We start from the raw sequence: 14036 nt of genomic DNA, 5'->3' as shown, positions 1-14036 counted from the left end.
ACAACTTGTAGATGACAGACAATAGGCAGATCGGGCGATAGTTGCCAATGTCATGGATGTCTCCCTTCTTGAACAGTAGTACGGTCCTGCTGGTTTTCCATTGAGATGGAACCTTGCATTCAGACAGGTAGCGAGTGAAGAGCCGAGCCAGTGTATTGATGAGTACTGACGGCAGGTTCTTCAGGTGTTCAGGTCTGACCTTGTCTGGGCCGGGTGCTGTTTGCTTCTTTACTGACGAAATGGCGTAAATTGGGACACTAAATGTCTGGAAAACTGTGTAATGAACAACTTTGTAAATCACGGTGTTTTTAATAAAATTAATTTAAAAAAAAAAAAGGATTCGCTTCCTCCCCAGGATCACCGTATGATCCTGTCTGTCTCTCTTTTTTTTTTTTTATTTTTAAATGGAACACAGCGAGATAGGGCTGGAGCGATAGCACAGTGGGTAGGGCATTTGCCTTACATGCAGCCGACCCAGATTCAATTCCTCTGCCCTCTCAGAGAGCCCGGAAAGCTACCGAGAGTATACTGCCCACATGGCAAAGCCTGACAAGCCATCCATGACATATTAGATATGCCAAAAACAGTAGCAAGAAGTCTCACAATGGAGACGTTACTGGTGCCCGCTCAAGCAAATCGATGAACAACGGTGCTACAGTGCTACCGTGAGATACAATTACAGACTTACACACTTTTGTGATTAAGTTTCAGTCATGCAATGGTCAAGTACCCATCCCTCCACCAGTGCCCATTCTCCACCACCAATGTTCCCAGTATCCCTCCCACTCCCCCCACCCCACCCCCACTCCCCCACCTCTGTGTCAGGTACATTCCCTTTTTCTCTCTCTCTCTCTCTCTCTCTCTCTCTCTCTCTCTCTCTCTCTCTCTCTCCTTTTGGGTCTTATGGTTTGCAATGCAGGTAATAACTGGCCATTATGTTCGGTCTATAGTCTACTTTCAGCACGCATGTATAATTCTGTCTTAATTTCTTTCTCCTCACAGTGAAACACAGACACTATGGGATGGCCAGGTGGGGGGTGGTTAATGCTTCAGCATTACTTGGCGCCCCCAGTCCCATCTGGCTCAGACATCCTACATTTTTGGAATGCTTGGGAAGTCATTATGAAAATCCTAAAAATAGGATCACTCTTTGACTTGTTGACTGAAGACTTTCAAAAAAGCTGCCCCACTCAGAGGAGGATGGATGAGCCTAGTCCCCACACCAACAGAGCTCTGGTAGCCGAGAACCTCCAGAACCCAATCACCACCATACTCATGATCAGTCTCCGCAGGCTTTGGATGAGCCCCTCATTCATGGGAATAAATCTTCTGAAAACCTCAGGTATGCAGGTTTTCTGACTGAAATATCCAGGATTTTGGGAGGCGGGAATGGGTGACCTCCACTCATCTCCCTGTTCTTCTGGAGCCTGGTAGTCACGCCCATGAACTGCCTCTGGCACCATATAAGCTCATTAATGGCTATGATCTAGAGATTCACAAATAAATCTCAGAAGAGAGCAACAAGCTGCAGTGATGCCTCCAAACCCCAAAGTTACCACCCAGTTAAAAATTTAACTCCAGAGGGGTACTGGGAACATTGGTGGTGGAGTATGAGCACTGATGAAAGGATGGGTACTTGATCATTGTATGACTGAAACTTAAGCATGAAAGTTTGTAAGTCTGTAACTGTACCTCACAATGATTCATTAAATAAAAATATAAAAGGCCCTCCTGTTGATCGTCGATTTGCTCGAGCGGGCCCAGTAACGTCTCCATTGGAGACTTTGTTGTTACTGTGTCTGGCATATCGAATACTCTCGGTAGCTTGCCGGGCTCTCCGAGAGGGGCGGAGGAATCGAACTCGGGTTGGCCATGTTGGCCGCGTGTAAGGCAAACGCCCTACCCGCTGTGCTATCCGTAGCAGAGTGGTAGGGCGTTTGCCTTACAAGCGGCCAAATAAAAATATAAATAAAATAAATCTCAATAAAACATTAAAAATTTAACTCCAGCTTTATCACCCTACTTAAAATTTTAGAATTTGTGGAGTGACATCTAATACTCTATACCACTGATGGCCTACAAGTAGCATAACACATTTGATGGGGTATAACATAGAAGGTCTGAAATATATATACATATATATATGTATATATATATAAAGGCTCAACCTGTAACCACATGTTAGTAATCTCTCTCTTTTTTTTGCTTTTTGGGTCACACCTGGTGATACTCAGGGGTTACTCCTGGCTTTGAACTCGGGAATTATCCTGGCAGTGCTCGGGGGACCATATGGGATGCTGGGAATCAAACCGGGTCGGCCGCATGCAAGGCAAACGCCCTGCCCGCTGTACTATCACTCCAGCCCAATGTTAGTAATCTCTTATACAAGGGCTCAATGTCTCCAAAGTAAGATACAAAAATTTTCACACACTTTCCTCTAAAGAAACCTTTCGGATCTCATTTCTAGCATTCATAACAAGCAATACAAAATAAATCATTTAGGATCTGCCTTTGGGGCAGGCTTGGGTGATGGTGGGAAAGTTCAAAATAATGGTAATGAGAAGGTGTAATAGTGGGATTGGTGTTGGAATATTGAATGTGATCAACTATTGTGAAAAACTTTATAAAAAATAATTTTTTGAAAAGAAAAAAAAAGCTTCCCCCAATGATGAATGCCACACAGGCCTTAATAACCAGATTGCGGGGTCCTCGCAAAAGTGCCTGACTTGTGAGCACAAGGACACAAGTTGGACCCCCGGTGCTGCCCACGTGCACTGTCCCCGTGGCTCGCCTTTTGGGAGTCACAGCCCGCTAACAAAGTGTGCAGCTCTGGAGTTCCATAAGCAGGTATATGCAACCAACAGTTAAAGCCTGCTGTCTCACCCCAGCAAGCGTGCATATGAATAACACAGCTAAGTGTGGGCAACTCAATCCTCCCTGCACCGCATGGTACAGTGTATACATATATGTTCCATCTCCAATGCAGAGTCAAGAGTATCCCCCAAGTATTATCCATGAAGCCCAAACCCCCAAGCCAAGTAGATCTGTCCCAAACTGTGAACTGTTGGCTACTTACTTAGATTGGATAGGAAGGGAGTTGGGAAATAATTAGAATCTGCACAAGGAGGAGAGCACAGGCTCCGCACACCCAAGATCCCAAGTCTGACCCTTGGCCCTGTTCGTCTCCCCAAGTACTGTGGCATGCAGCCCTGAGCAATACTGCGGGTGGCCCCAATTTATTGCAAAAGAGTCATGGAGCTGCTACTGGCCACGATACAAGACAAAAATCCGTTTCTAAAACAGGCCCATTGAAAGAAATAAATCATTCTTCCTGCAGATACACTTCCTGCCGTACTTTCCCTGGAAGCTTTGTTGTTGGCTTTTTCTCACCATTGATAAATAAGAAATGCTTGTACATATGTAACAACTTAGTGTTTTTTCTTCTAAGCTGTGTGCTCTGTAGTTGAGGACACATATTCTCTCCACCTGCTCTGATTGTCATTGGTGTTATTAAAGATTTTTTTAAAGGGGGGGAAAGGCTCTCCATTTGGGTTTATTCAGAGAGTTAACATCTGATTTTACATGGAACTATTTAAAAGAAACAGAGCAATATGGCCTGAAGCACTTCTAGCATAGGGTGTGGAAGTATTTGATGTCCTGGTGCTTGTTCATAAAAGAATGTTGTTTTGAAATCTGCAGTGAAGTCAGGGAGAGAGATCCAAAGAAAGTTCCCATTGAGACAAAATCAAATCAACCTCCCCCCTGACCCCCCCTCAACACTTCCCTCCCAGACCCGGGGGTCCCCTTGGCTGTGTGCCCACCATCTGGGACCCAAAAAGGCCCCAGCCCCACAGCCTGCAGTGATATGTGAACACAGACCCACATGCATCAGGTCAAGGTCATTCCTATGTCTCAACCACCTGAAACAGACACCAGCCCAGGGGGCCAGCCCACATCACAAGTCTAAGCCTAGGTTGGCACTTCAGTCCCGGCCAGGCCTCCCTGTCGGGGAAACCTCACAGGAACTTCTGCCCTCCAGGCACCCGGCCCTGCTGACACACCTTACGGCGAGCAGAGGTTTTCAACTGCCCATCAGCAAAAAAACTCATTTCCACTTAACACATGGTTCGCCCGAATCAAATGTTTCCTTTGATTGTAATAGATTTCAAATCAGAGCCCAGGAAGAGAGCACAAATGGCAGAGCACCCAGGTTGTGTGGATAAGGGCCTGAGTTTCACCCCTAACGCTGCAGGACCCTGAGTACTGCCAGGTGTGGCTCCGTGGTCTCCACCAGGACAAGCGCTAGATGCAGGATGTGCCCCCCAAACCCCATTTAAAAGACAAACAAACAAACAAACAAACAAGGGGCCGGAGTGATAGTACAGCAGGTAGAGCACTTGCCTTGCATGAGGCTGACGAGGGGTTGATCCCTGGCACCTCATATGGTCCCCTGAGCTCTGCCAGGTATGATCTCTGAGCACTGTGGGGTGTGGCCCAAAAGCCAAAAACCATACCCCCAATTTAAAAAATGCACAAAATACTATCATGAGTCATGCTCTTTGTTTTTGCTTTAGTAGTTCATAAACTACTTGTCCTAGCTTCAACTATCTGCAAGTGTGAAAAGGCTGAGAAGAAAAAAAGAAAAGGCCTGAAAGAATAGGACCTGTCATTCTAGAGGGCAATGACTGAGTCAATGCTCAGATTCAGGGTACCTCTTCTAATTATAAAACTCATTCTGGCCCCAGATCCTTCTGGAACCCTGCTTATGAAGCACTTCAGCCCCCACCACCCCCCGTGAGGTCCTAGAGCCCCCATCTCCCCCCATCCATGGATTGTATCCCCTTGGCTAACCAATCATTCATTTTCTTTTATTGTCACCTTACACAGGCAGGCTGGAGGCAGGATATTTGTCCGTGGTGGGCCAGAGTCTAGAAGGCCTTCTGCCACAAGTGCATGTCCCCCAGGTGGCTGGCTCCTGCCAAGGCACAGTCCACCTTGGGCTTTAATTCCAGATCCCCAGAGGCTGAGGGAGGGGATAATTCAGCCCAACCCCCCTACTCCTCTCTAAGCATCACTGTGACTCCTCACCCCATCCACTGAGCAGTTCTTCCTCATCAGTGTTGGCCCCTTGTTGGCCAAATGCAGACAGAAGCTGGAAGTGTCTGGATTTGAACCCCAGCTCCACATGACTTTGAGCATGTTGCCTTGACTCTGAGGGCCTCAATTTCCTCCTCTGTCTGGGCAGGGGGCACCCTCTGGTCTGAGTGCCCCCTTTAAGAAATTGACTTTGCAGGATGGAAGGATCTGCCCCATTCCCCCCAGATGGTGCCAGGTCTGTTCATTCCTGGTCTCTTTCGATGAGGGGCCCCTGGGACAAAGATATTTTTTGCTCTCAAGAAGGAGAAACTGGTGGTTCTCAGGTAGAAATAACCTTGGAGGCCTGAGTGACAGCAGTGAAGGGAGCGCCCACAGCCCTGGAAATGCATCTCCCCATCTCAGAGGCGAAGCCCCCGCCCCCCTCACCCGGACTGGGCCTGGGGCAAGAGTAGCGGCCAGTGATAGTAATTTGGAGAGGCAGAACCAAGCCTTGCTAAGTGTTTGCACACAATTTGGGCTGTGGAGCTGTTTTGGTTTCCAGAGTAGAAGCCTCTGTGGGTGTCTTGGGTCAGAGAGATCTTTTCAAAGTCTGCCTCACTGGCCAGATGTGAGGGGGCCCACCAGGAGGTCTGGGGTTCCTGAGAGGACTCACGGCACGAGGGTTTGCAGGCCCAGCATCGGGAATTCTCTCCTTCCAGGGATGCTGGCTCGCTTCTGCCCTGGACCCGGCCAGGATCCACCCCCAGCCCTACCTTCCTTCCTCTTTCCTGGCTCGAAAGACCCTATCAGAGTCCAGCGCCTCCACGTGGGCCCCCAAAGGAACAGCTGGGACACCGCCAGCTCCATTACCTCCCAGGCAGCAAACAAGACCCCAAGACGCAGGCTGACATCAGCTTGACAAAGCTCCTTGCAGAGCCAGCTGGCCATACCTACTTCGGAATCAAATGCCAGGAAAGTCAGGCTGTCCCGCCAAGTCCCCAGGACTGAGGCCTAGAGGACTTGTTGACAGGCGCCTTTGTCCTTCTTTGCTCTGCACTCCCGCACATGCCCGGGATTCAGCCCAGTGGGCTGGGTCCTTTGGTTTCCAAGGCAGAGCCAGGATGGCCAACTCAGCCTCCAGCACTGCAGGGGGCTCAGTGGTGCCCAACCTATTGCTAGGATCACACCGGAAAGTTCTGGATTCAAGCACCAGGAGGCACTCTTTTGTGAACCCCCTTCTCTCCAGAGGGCAATGTGACAGCTGTGTCCTGGTGTTCCCCAGGGATGCCCTGGGCTTTCTCCCCTCTTCTTCCCTTCTGGGTGCTGTAGCCCAAATACATCGGGGTAAGTATTTTACAACGCAAAGTCTCCTGCCCCCGCGCCTGGCTGTCCTCGCCGGGGCCCCTTGGAGGGAGCGGGTTGAGTTTCCCTTCCCGCCCTGACCAGGGCTCCGGCAGCCGAAGACCTCCAGAACCAGCCACCACCATGCTGAGACCACTTTCCACACGCATGAAGGTACCGGCAGAGGAACAATGGCATGCGGATCCCGGGGCTGAGATCTCCAAGCCTGCTCAGATCGGGGCTAAGCATCCTCCACCCAGATCCTCCAAATTCCAGTAGACAGGGGTCACACCCAGCAACTGTCCCCCTGGCGCCATGTAATCTTATCAATGGCCAAGACCAAGACTCAGAGACTATAAAACCCAGCTCCCACAGCTGCGCGACATCTTATTTTCTCATTCCCACTTTGGATGAACTGGCAGGCTACCAAATGTAATCTGCCCACACGGCAGATTCTGGCAAACTCCCCGTGGCGTACCCAATATGCCAAAACCAGTAACAATGATGGGTCTCATTCTCCTAACCCTGGAAGAGCCTTGAATATGGCACTTTTTAAAATCTCAGGGCTAGAACGAAGGAGATTTTACTGGGGGCTGCTCGAGGCAATCAACGAGTAACAGGATGGTCGTGATCGTGATCGTGAATATTTTACCATTAACAAGCTCCATTAATATCCCAAGCCACAGTCAATTGCCATGGACAAGAAGAAAAAAATCTTGGTGGAGACTCCAGAATTCCCATGGGAATTCCAGACTTAGCCACAGCGAAGCTGCTCAGTTGTCATTCTTCCCTCTCGAATCTTCTGCATTTTGGGGGTTTTTTTGGTGTTTTTTTTTGGGGGGGTGCTTTTTTTTTCTTTTTTGGGTCACACCCAGTGATACACAGTGGTTACTCCTGGCTCTGCACTCAGGAGTTACTCCTGGCAGTGCTCAGGGGACCATATGGGATGCTGGGAATCAAACCTGGGTTGGCCACGTATTAGACAAACACCCTACCCGCTCTGCTATCTCTCCAGCCCTGTTTTTTGCTTTTTAATCCAGTGCTGCAGACTGAACCCAGGTCCCATGTAAGGAGAGCATTTCACTACCCAGCCCTGTTGTCTCTGTTCAACCTCTCTTCCTCTCCCCTTCTCCCCGCCCCACCACCCTCACTCACCAAAATAGCCAGAAATTGCTTCCTTCTCCTTGAGAAGCTGAGAACTCACTGGAGAGCAGAGACTGCTTCTTCCCGGTTTTTTTTTTCCACCCACAGAATCTCCCCCTGCAGGCTTTGCAGCTCATCCTAATCCCTGTATCAAAAGGCTCATGAACCTTGAATTTTGCTGCAGCCTTCCTGCCCACCCTCAAGAGAATGACCTCATCTATCTTTTCATCCGTACCCCTTAACTTGTCATGTGCAAGCACAAGTTTTCGAATGATGCACAAAACCCTAGAAGACACCTCAATTCTGGAAACTCTCTGAAGGTCAAACATTGACTCAGTCATTAAAACTCTTTGTGCTGGAGCAATTTATGCTTGTATTTGCAAGGAAAACATAACACGTCTGGTAGAAAGCATTTTATGACTTTTCTCCTTTAGTTCAAGTTGTAGACAAAAAAGAAAAATATAAAAGGGAACCACCACCAGCAAATAGATGAAATCTCCCTGCATAAAATCTTTCTTCTACCAAAGAAAATAGAGAACCCCCTTGAACCCCCCACGGCCTCCCACCCGACCCCAAAGGTGAGGTCTGATCTCACTGTGCAGAGTTTTGGTAGCTCTGGCGCTAGCAAAAATGGGGAGTCTCCCAGGATAGAAAGTGTCTAGGCTCCTATTGATGGCTTGAGTCCAGCCTCCCTGTGAGTTTGAACTTGAGCTGAGGTCCACACAGGGCAAGGGCAGAAAGGTGCTGAAATGCCCGCCACCTGGAAGGTTCTTTTCTGAGTTGTGGTGTCAGCTGCCGCTGATCAGACCTTCTCTGGGAGTAAGCTGTAAGTGGAGGTGAGTCTCTCCATATGTCTAGCATGAAAATTGAAAACGATCACCTAATGCAGTCCAGAATCTCTCCCCCAACATTTCGCATGTTTTGAGAAAGACAAGGAAAAATGTCAGCCAAGTCATGGGGTTTCTAATCCAAGTGAACAAAGCAGAAGAACAATTCACCCCTGAAATTAAGTCAAAGAGAGAGCCCGACGGACAGCAGGTGGGGCTGGGAGTCCAAGTGCACCGTCTAGAGGTAGAGTTGGATGAGGATGACGACAGTCACAGGAATTCCAAAGCTTCCCATTGCTTGGGGAGAAGAGAGAGGCCATGAACTCTGCAGATAGAGCACAAACTAATTGTCTCAGTACATCTAAGGGATTTATGTAGAAGTTGCAAGATCATACACTTTATTCATCCGGCCTTCTGCTACACAGAGGAAACATTAATCGCATTCCCGTGTCCCTTACTCCAAAACACAACCCTGCCCGACAGATAAGGGAAAATCCACTGTTAGAGATTTTTTCCTTTGGATTAAACATTATTAACCATCATCAGTAGAGAACACATTTCTTGCAAATTTTCCAAAGACTCTGAGCTACATTTTACTTCAGTTTCTTCTAGTGATTGTACAGTTGAGTGTAGGAAAGCCAGTTAATTGGTTTTTGTTTTAAACTACAAATGCATTACTGCATGGAAGGTTGTAATAAATTGGATTTGCTTTAAAATAATTCCGAGAGCAGGAGTAAATAGGGATACAGGTGAAACAATGCCTGCAATGAGCTGATAATTGAGTTGATTGTGAGTTGAAGCAGAGAGGTACCCAAGAGTTTATTATCCCACACTTTCTATTTTTATATGTGTGAACATTTCCTCCACCAAAAAGTTTTTATAAAAAGAAAATAATCATGGGATGGAAAACTAGTACAGCAGGTAGGGCACTTGCCTTGCACGCAGCCAACCTGAGTTGGGTTCAATCCCTAGCATCCCATACGGTCCCCCAAGCCCACCAGAAGTGATTCCTGTGTGCAAAGCCAGGAGTAACACCTGAGCACCTCTGGTGGGTGGTGCCAAAACAAATAAACAATTAATTAATTTAATTGAAAGGAAACAATTTACTAAAATTTTAATGTAATTTAATTTGCATCCAAAAATTATGACATATTTGCCCTGAAAAAAAATTCATTCTATGTAATTCCCCCAGCCCCAGGCCACTGTTGAAAGCAGCCTGTGACTAGAGTTCCTGAATATGTGTATAACTGAAATGCAGGGGTTACTCCTGACTCAGTGCTGAGGGCTGTCTGTTCCAGGAGGTGCTCAGGGAACCCTGTATGCTGGGAGGCGTCAAGGGGCTTTTGCCCACACTTTGCATGTGGGCAAAAGACCCTTGACCTATCTCCCAATCTGATGAATTTGAGACTCTATTTATTTGAATTTTTTTTAAATTGGGATCCTGTGATATGCAACATGGTTCCTCATGCACACAATTCCAACACCACAGCCTTCACCAGTGTACCCACCTCCCTCCCCCAAGGGCTCCAACACTCCTCTCAACCAACACAACTCAATTGTATGTACCAGGTCTTCCATGACGTTGCCTTTGGGCCTCTGTTGCTGGTTTGCTCTGTAAAGGAAGCATCAATGTTGTCTCACCGGGTCCACTGCTGGCCCTTGGGAAGAATGTGATGGAGAGGGGAAAGGAGAGCAAGCCAAGCTCGAACCCTCCATCTGGAACCAGTCATCACTGGTGAAATGCTTAGAAGAGAGAGTTTTGTAGAATGCACACTGGATTGCTAACCCCGTCTTTCTTTACTCATCCAAGGTGGAAACGTCAAGAGGAAAAAAGCACAGGAGCTTCCAGACCAGAGGAAGATGCCATGGAGCTTAGAGATCCAGGCAGGAGCCAGCTCCTCCTTGCCTCCACTGGGGGCTGGGGGGACCTGTTAACTGCCACCACAGCTGCTCTTTGCAGGGCTCCAAGCGGGAACCCTTGTCTCTTCCACAACACTCGGGATGTACGTGAACAGCTCTGGTGGGTAGAGGATATGCAACCACCATCAACTTGAGGTCCATGGCAGTGAGATGCTAAATTGGGAAGAATAAGTAATTTCCAACCCTGCATCTAAATGCCTTCACTCAGGCAAGGTGGCAAAGGAGAGCCTAGGTAAATCAGTGGCTAAATTATGGGGTGCCATCTCCCCGCCCCAGGTCTGATCCAGAAGGGGCTGTGGCATGTGCTCCTGCTCACATGTACACACAGGCTGCTCCCCAGCCGGCCCTGGGCAACTTGAGGTCAAAAAAAGAGTCACTGAATTCTGGGATGCCAAGGGTAGCCCAAAGGTGACCCCATTCCCATTTCTGATGCATGTCAGACCTACCTCTTGCAGCCCGTCCAGAGACACAGCCTTCAGGCCTGAAAGGAATCCACTGTTTTCTTCATTTGCTCACCTGCCTTCACAAACTAGACTGACCGGAAGTCTCTGACAAGGACAGCCCCATGGACCGATCCCCGAGTGTCCTAAGAGGGACGGGAGCACATACACCGAGACTGAGTTTCAACATTTCATTCATCGTTATGTGTTTCCACCCTTTGTGGTTGTTACCCTTTTGGGCCACAGCTGGTGGTACTCAGGACTTAGTCTTGGCTCTGCACTCAGGGATCACTCCTGATGGGATTCCGGGACCCAACTGGGATGCTGGCAATTGAATCCAAATTGACTGTGAGCAAGGCAAATGCCTTACGCACTGTACTCTCACTCCAGGCCCCATTTCTATGTATTTATCAAAGTTTTCACAAACAGTGGCCCTCTTTGGTCGGAGTAGCCCTGTGGCTGCTCTAACAATTCTTTCCTTCCTTCCTTCCTTCCTTCCTTCCTTCCTTCCTTTTTTTCCTGTAAAACAAGACAGTTTTTATTGAGACTTATTTAGGAAGATGTGAGGGGAGAGAGAGAAGTATGTGTTCAGAGACAACCCAGGCTTGTCCCACAGTGGAAACACAAGCAGAGACATAGAGACAAACAAGTGAGATACGTGTTCCAGGGAGAAGCAGGCTTGAAGAGGAAGCAGCGGCTGCTTTTGTTACTTTAGGATGGAAGCGGCCTGCCCAGGCCTCTCTCGTGGAAGGCTTTGCACGGACAGAAGACCGTGTGCTGAGCAAGGTCCGATCTCTGCCCCCAAGCGGCTAACGCTGAGGGAGACAGATGAAGAAGGGCAGCTGGAGGATGCCTGGGAACGCTGTGGTTTTCCTCTTTCAACAAATCAACTTGATTTAAAGTACACCCCCTGCCCCTCTCCCTTTCTTCCTGGTTGTTCTGAAGTTTTCTCTTTTGGTGGGGGAAGATGCTTGTTGCGACACAGGCTCTGGGAAAGGAGGCTTCTCGGGTCCACATGATCATTTGCCTCTGAGGAAATCGGAGTCTACACTTTCTGGGGTCATTCTTGACTCCTAGGGCTGGAGCGATAGTACAGTGGGCAGGGCACTTGCCGTGCATGCAGCCCACCTGGGTTCTCTCCCTGGAACCCCATATGGTCCCTGGAGTCCACCAGGAGTGAATCCTTGAGCACTGAGTCAGGAGAACACTCAATACTGCCAAATATGGTCCAAAAAGCAAACAACAAGAAAAAAGCCCAACTCTGCTCATTCTCATCTCTGCCTGTTCTGAGTTCCTGATTGATTAGGTTCCCCTAAGCACACCACAGGTTGTTCATTTGCAGGCGATTCCAATAAGCCACTTAGAGACTTGAGGCTGAAAGGGAAAGGGAGCTGTTAAGGAGTCCCTTTTTGTGTCCGAGAGGAGGGCTTGTCATGCACAGCAGTACTCAACACTTACTCCTGGCTCTGTGCTCTGGGATCACTTCCGACAGGGCTCGGGGGACCATTTGCAGTGCTAGGAACTGAATCAGGGTTGGCAGCATGCAAGGCAAGCACCTTAACCCCTGCATTGCCTCTTCCTGCCTCCACAGAGGGTCTAGTCCCCTTGCATGGTTGACAACTGGAACTCGGATTTGGCAGGCAAGAATGTTGAGCAGCAGAAAGAGAGGGATAGACACAGAAAGATAGGGATAGACACAGAAAGATTGCATTCATCTGGGGAACATAAAGTAACAAAATAGAAGACTAACACCCAAGAATGGCCGAGATTAGTGCCAGGAATTTTGCTCCATGACTTGGAGGCCAGCCACACATGCTAGGGGAAAAGGGAGCTCAGATAGAGAAGGGAGCACCTAATATAGAGTGTTGGGAGGATCCTTCCAGGATGGGAGAAGCATGCTGAAAGTAGACTATAGACCAAACGTGATTGTCACCCATTGCCTCTTTTGCAAACCACAACACCCAATAAGAGAGAGAGAACAAAAGGGAATGCCCTGCCCACAGAGGCAGGGTGGGATGGGGGTATGGGGGTGGGAGGGATACTGGGATCCGTGGTGGTGGGAAATGGGCACTGGTGGAGGGATGGGTATTTGATCATTGTATAATTGAAACCCAAGCACAAAAATTTGTAAGTCTACAACTGTACCTCATGATGTCTCACTAATAAAAATTTTTAAAAAATAAAAATAAAAAGAATGTTGAGCAGGAGTGGAAGTTTGTTTCTGAATATTCATAACTTTATTCAAGCATCATTCAACACACAGCAGACCTGTGTGAGCAGCCAATAAGCATGAATGTCTATATGGACAGGTACCAGGGCCAGGCCACCGAATTTCACGAGCATTTTGCAGCCCAGAGTGCACGTTCTCCACCTCTGGGTAGATTTCCCCCCAGTTCAAACAAGGGCCAGAAAAGTGGGGTATCAAACCATCCGCTTTGTAAGGTCATGGCTGCTGTGTTGAGCCTCCCAGCACTTTGGCCTGCCCCATGCACAGAGGATCAAGCAGAGAAAACCCCGTGGAGAGACCTGGGTGCTAATGGTTGGCAGGCAGGCCGACAGGCCAGGAGGAGTTCAGCCCAAGGGCCACAGACACTGGCAGACATCAGCTGCTTCTGCTGCAAAGCCTGATGGTGTGTCCCCATGTCCCTCATAGGCCAGACGGGGTGACTGAAAATGCTGCCCAGACTCCACCCTGGGACTGGTTACCCCTGGATCCTGTTCACCTGTTCCAGATCTCAGAAAGCAGGATGCCCCGGCTCTCAGTGCTCACAGCCCACCAAGCTGCCCTGGAGCTAGTGATTTCCCAACCTACCAGCCCTGTCCCTGGGGCCCTCCTCTGCCTTCCCTGCTCTGGGCCCATCACAAGATGGGCATGTGATGTGTCACCGTCCTGACCTGAGGCCACTATTTCTGCCCGGGACTTCCCTGACTCCCTGGTCCCCAGGTCAGGGTGGTGACATAGGCCATTGGTTGTCCTCCCCACCTCCAATGAGCCCAGGAAGCGGTCCCTTGGGGTGTGACAGGACAGGCGTCCTTTCAGGAGATCTGGGAAACCCTCCAAGGGCTGTGCTGGCTGTGTGCTCACCCAGAGGGTGCCCAGACAGCGGGGCGCAGAGCTCAGTGGTCAGCGTGCTCCACCTTGGGAGAATGGTCCTGAAGCAGGCACACAGGCCTGAGGGACACGCAAGGATTCGGGAGGAGAGGTGTGCCCCAAGAGGGGGGATCTGTGGGGCCTCCACTCTATTGTTGGGGTGCCCTGGGTAAGGGAAGAGACAAGGGAGCTCTGTAG

The sequence above is a fragment of the Sorex fumeus genome, unplaced genomic scaffold (assembly GCF_029834395.1).
Source record: "Sorex fumeus unplaced genomic scaffold, SorFum_2.1 ptg000122l, whole genome shotgun sequence".
NCBI lineage: Eukaryota > Metazoa > Chordata > Mammalia > Eulipotyphla > Soricidae > Sorex > Sorex fumeus.
This window is presented reverse-complemented; position numbering follows the sequence as displayed.